Source organism: Capra hircus, chromosome 25, assembly GCF_001704415.2.
Source record: "Capra hircus breed San Clemente chromosome 25, ASM170441v1, whole genome shotgun sequence".
In the NCBI taxonomy this organism is placed as follows: Eukaryota; Metazoa; Chordata; class Mammalia; order Artiodactyla; family Bovidae; genus Capra; species Capra hircus.
This window is the reverse complement of record NC_030832.1, coordinates 13,483,346-13,488,834: the sequence shown is the minus strand read 5'-3', so window position 1 is coordinate 13,488,834 and position 5,489 is coordinate 13,483,346. Positions and strand designations below refer to the sequence as shown.

Here is a 5,489-nt window from a genome sequence, read left to right as displayed (position 1 = left end):
TGACTGTGTGGATCACAAAAAAACTCTGAAGAATTCTTAAAGAGATGGGAATACCAGACCACCTGACCTGCTTCCTGAGAAACCTGTATGCAGGTCAAGAAGCAACAGTTAAAACCAAACTTGAAACAACAGACTGGTTGAAATCTGGGAAAGGAGTATGTCAAGGCTGTATTTTTGTCACCCTGCTTATTTAACTTATATGCCAAGTACATCATGTGAAATGCTGGGCTGGATGAAACACAAGATGGAATCAAGTTTACCAGGAGAAATATCAACAACCTCAGATATGCAGATAATATCACCCTAGTGGCAGAAAACGAAGAGGTATTAAACTACCTCTTGATGAGAATGAAAGAGGAGAGTGAAAAAGCTTGCTAAAAACTCAACATTTAAAAAACTAGGAACATGGCATCCAGTCCCATTATTTCATGGCAAACAGATGAGGGAAAAATGGAAACAATGACAGATTTTATTTTGGGGGCTCCAAATTTCATGAAATTAAAAGATTCTTGCTCCTTGGAAGAGAAGCTATGACAAACCTAGATAGTGTATTAAAAAGCGGAGACTTAACTTTGTCAACAAAGGTCTGTATAATCAAAGCTATGGTTTTTCCAGTAGTCATGTACAAATGTGAGAGCAGGACCATAAAGAAGGCTGAGCACCAAAGAGTTTATACTTTCAAACTCTAGTGCTGGAGAAGACTCTTGAGAGTCCCCTGGACTACAAGGAGATCAAACCAGTCAATCTGAAATTAACCCTGAATATTCATTGGAAGGACTGATGCTGAACCTGCAGCTCCAATACTTTGGCCACGTGATTCAAAGAGCCAACTCACTGGAAAAGACCCTGATGCTGGGAAGGATTGAAGGCAGAGAAGAGGATGAGATGGTTGGATGGCATCACTGACCCAATGGACGTGAATTTGAACAAACTCCAGGAGATAGTGAAGGACGGTGAAGCTTGGCATGCTGCAGTCCATGAGGATCTCAATGACTTAGCGAACTGAACAGCAGTTGATTCAGTCGGTGAAGAATCCACCTTCAATACAGGAGACACCGGTAACACAGGAGACCTGGTTTCCATCCCTGGGTCAGAGATCCCCTGGGGAAGGAAATGGCAACTCACTCCAGGATTCTTGCCTGGGAATCTCATGGACAGAGGAGCCTGCTGGGCTACAATCCATGGGATTGCATAAGTCAGATGTGACTGAGCAACTGAAAACAACAACATACTTGACTTACAATGTATTAATTTCTGCTGTATAGAAAACTGATTCCATTGTGTGTGTGTTACGTATATATTTCTTTTTATTTCCATTATGATTTATGGCAGGATATTGAGTATAGTTCCCTGAGCTACACACTAGGACTTTGGTGTTTATCCATTCAATATATAATAGGAAATAATTTCAGAGTAGTGGTGGATCCAATTTTCTGGCAGCGGGGTGGCTATGGCCCAGGGCAGGGATCCACTGCTGCAGGGTGGGAACTGATGTCATCCCCAAGAAGAAGCTTGCACAGCCAAGTATAGGGAGTGAGGGGCTGTCTTGGCTGAGACGGATGTCCAAGCAGTTGGACATGTACAAGACCAACCTGAAAGAGTATGTCAGCAAGCCCAAGCAGGGGATCTGGAAGAATCCTGAGTCCCAGATGGATTTCCAGGAAATGTGTGCTACTACTGGGGTGGATTCTCTGGCCTCTGGGAAAGAATTTTGGTCTGAGATGCTAGGTGTGGGAGACGTCTATTACAAGCTGGGTGTCTAGATTATCCACGTGTGCCTGGCCCTGAAGCAATGAAATGGAGACCTGATAACTCTGGAGGGACTATATGACGTCAACAGGTGTTAAAAGGAAAGGTCACATTCGCCCAGGCTGTCAGCCAAGACGACCTAATTGGAGCCATCAGGATGCTGAAGGCACTCGGGGCTGGCCTTGGCGTCATCCCTGGGGGCGGCACTTACTTCCTGCGGTCTGTCCCGCTGAGCTAAACATGGACCATGCTGTGGTGCTGCAGCTGGCAGGGGAAATGGCTCTGTGGCTGTCAGTGACATCAGTCTTTTATTTTTAAACTATCGATTTGTTTTGGGGATGCCGGTCTTTGTTGCTGCAGGAGCCATGCTCCAGTCGCAGAGTGGTGCGTGGGCTTCTCAGTAGTGGCTTCTCTTGTTGCGGCCCCCAGACTCAGTAGTTGTGGTGCCCAGGGCCTTAGTTGCTCCACAGCATGTGGGATCTTCCCAGATCAGGAATCGAACCCCTGTCTCCTGCACTGGCAGGAGAATTCTTTACCGCTGAACCCTCTTTCAAAGCCAGTCTTAAATGGGAGATGGAGCGAGTGAGGCAAGTACTGGAACACCTGCTGAAGGAAGGGCTGGCTTGGCTGGATTGGCTGGGCTCCAGGGCAGACCTACCACTGGGTGCCAGGTCTCCCCTCTGACCTCTAGATTCCCAGTAGAGTACAGCTGAGGAGAGCAGAGAAGGCCACCCCTGACTGAGAATGCTGAAGGGGGCACAGCAGTGGGCAGGGAGAAGAGAGGAGTGGGTGGTGAATAAAACCTGGACAACTTTGTTTTCAAAAAGAACATCCCTGATGGTCTAGTGGTTAAGAGTCTGTACTTCCACTGGAGGAGACACAGGTTCGATCCCTGGTCTGGGAAGGTCCCACGTGCTTCAGAGCAACAAAGCCCGTGCACCGCAACTCACAAATGAGCCCACGCCCTAGAGCCTGGGAGCCACAGCTACTGAGGCCCACGTGCCTTGACTGTGTGGTCCCCAGCAAGCGGAGCCCCCACAAAGAGAAGGCCACACCCCACAACAAAGAGTAGCCCCTGCTCACTGTAACTGGAGAAAAGCCCGGATAGCAATGGAGAGCCTGCACAGCCCAAAACAAGTAAATATAGAAAGTGAAAAAGACTCCCTAACCCATCAGAAAAAAAAAAAAAAGAAAGAACAGGAGGACTTCCCTGATGATCCAGTGGCCAAGATTCTGTACTTTCACTGCAAGGGGTGAAGGTTCAATCTAAGAACTAAGATCTCACAAGCCCTGAGATGTGCCCCCCGCCCCCCAGTTTTTTTAAATACACATACATCTAAAACATCATTACTAAAGAGTTCATCTTAGAAGCTCTTACCTCATTTACTCAGTTTCACTACTTATGACATATCATCATACCAAGTTAATTTTTCTTTGTTAAAAATTGAAGTATAGTTGATCTACAGTGTTGCATTAGTTTCTGAGGTATAGCAAAGTGATTCAGATAAATATATACAATCAATATATATATAATTTTCAGATTTTTTCCAATTAAGCTCACTACAAGATAATTGATATTATAGTAAGATAAAAGATAGTGAATATAGTTCCCTATGCTATACGGTAGGATCTTGTTTATCTGTTTTACATATAGTAGTTTGCACTAAGTGCGGGCGGCTGTGACCGGCACACTAAGCGCAACCGAGAGGAGCTACCCCATGTCCGAGGTCAGGGGCAGAAGCTGGGAGGACCCCATGCCCAAAGGGCGGCGGCCAACAGGTGTTACCCCGCATCCGAGGTCAGAGGCAGCGGCTGAGAGTGCCAGGCTGCAACGGCGCAGGAACGGCCGAGAGGAGCTAACTCGCGCCCAAGGCCAGGGGCGGCAGCCAGGAGAAGCAACCCCATGTCCAAGGAGTGGTGGCTGCACGGGCGCAGGAAGGCCTAGAGGAGCTATCCCATGTTGAAGGTCAGGAAGGGCGACAGTGAGGAGATACCGTTCGTCCAAGGTAAGGAGCAGCAGCTGCACTTTGCTGGAGCAGCCGTGAGAGATATCCCACGCCCAAGGTAAGAGAAACCCAAGTAAGATGGTACGTGTTGCAAGAGGGCATCAGAGGGCAGACACACTGAAACAACGCACAGAAAACTAGTCAATCTAATCACACTAGGACCACAGCCTTGTCTAACTCAGTGAAACTAAGCCATGATACCCACGGGGCAACCCAAGACGGGCGGGTCATGGTGGAGAGGTCTGACAGAATGTGGTCCACTGGAGAAGGGAATGGCAAACCACTTCAGTATTCTTGCCTTGAGAACCCCATGAACAGCATGAAAAGGCAAAATGATAGGATACTGAAAGAGGAACTCCCCAGGTCCGTAGGTTCCCAACACGCTACTGGAGATCAGTGGAGAAATAACTCTAGAAAGAATGAAGGGATGGAGCCAAAGCAAAAAAAATACCCAGCTGTGGATGTGACTGGTGATAGAAGCAAGGTCTGATGCTATAAAGAGCAATATTGCATAGGAACCTGGAATGTCAGGTCCATGAATCAAGGCAAATAGGAAGTGGTCAAACAAGAGATGGCAAGAGTGAACGTCGACATTCTAGGAATCAGCAAACTAAAATGGACTGGAATGGGTGAATTTAACTCGGATGACCCTTATATCTACTACTGTGGGCGGGAAGCCCTCAGAAGAAATGGAGTAGCCCTCATGGTCAACAAAAGAGTCCGAAATGTAGTACTTGGATGCAATCTGAAAAACAACAGAATGATCTCTGTTCGTCTCCAAGGCAAACCATTCAATATCACAGTTATCCAAGTCTATGCCCCAACAAGTAATGCTGAAGAAGCTGAAGTTGAACGGTTCTATGAAGACCTACAAGACCTTTTAGAACTAACACCCCAAAAAGATGTCCTTTACATTATAGGGGACTGGAATGCAAAAGTAGGAAGTCAAGAAACACCTGGAGTAACAGGCAAATTTGGCCTTGGAATGCGGAATGAAGCAGGGCAAAGACTAATAGAGTTTTGCCAAGAAAATGCACTGGTCATAGCAAACACCCTCTTCCCACAACACAAGAGAAGACTCTACACATGGACATCACCAGATGGTCAACACCACAATCAGATTGATTATATTCTTTGCAGCCAAACATGGAGAAGCTCTATACAGTCAACAAAAACAAGACTGGGAGCTGACTGTGGCTCAGATCATGAACTCCTTATTACCAAATTCAGACTCAAATTGAAGAAAGTAGGGAAAACCACTAGACCATTCAGGTATGACCTAAATCAAATCCCTTATGATTATACAGTGGAAGTGAGAAATAGATTTAAGGGCCTAGATCTGATAGATAGAGTGCCTGATGAACTATGGACAGAGGTTCGTGACATTGTACAGGAGACAGGGATCAAGACCATCCCCATGGAAAAGACATGCAAAAAAGCAAAATGGCTGTCTGCGGAGGCCTTACAATAGCTGTGAAAAGAAGAGAGGCGAAAAGCAAAGGAGAAAAGGAAAGATATAAGCATCTGAATGCAGAGTTCCAAAGAATAGCAAGGAGAGATAAGAAAGCCTTCTCAGTGATCAATGCAAAGAAATAGAGGAAAAGAACAGAATGGGAAAGACTAGAGATCTCTTCAAGAAAATTAGAGATACCAAGGGAGGATTTCATGCAAGGACGGGCTCGATAAAGGACAGAAATGGTATGGACCTAACAGAAGCAGAAGATATTAAGAAGA

The 5,489-nt window shown here is 46.1% G+C and overlaps 1 pseudogene; it reads left to right on the top strand.

Annotated features, from left to right (window-relative positions):
* On the top strand, window positions 1,560-2,440 carry LOC102176384 (annotated as a pseudogene).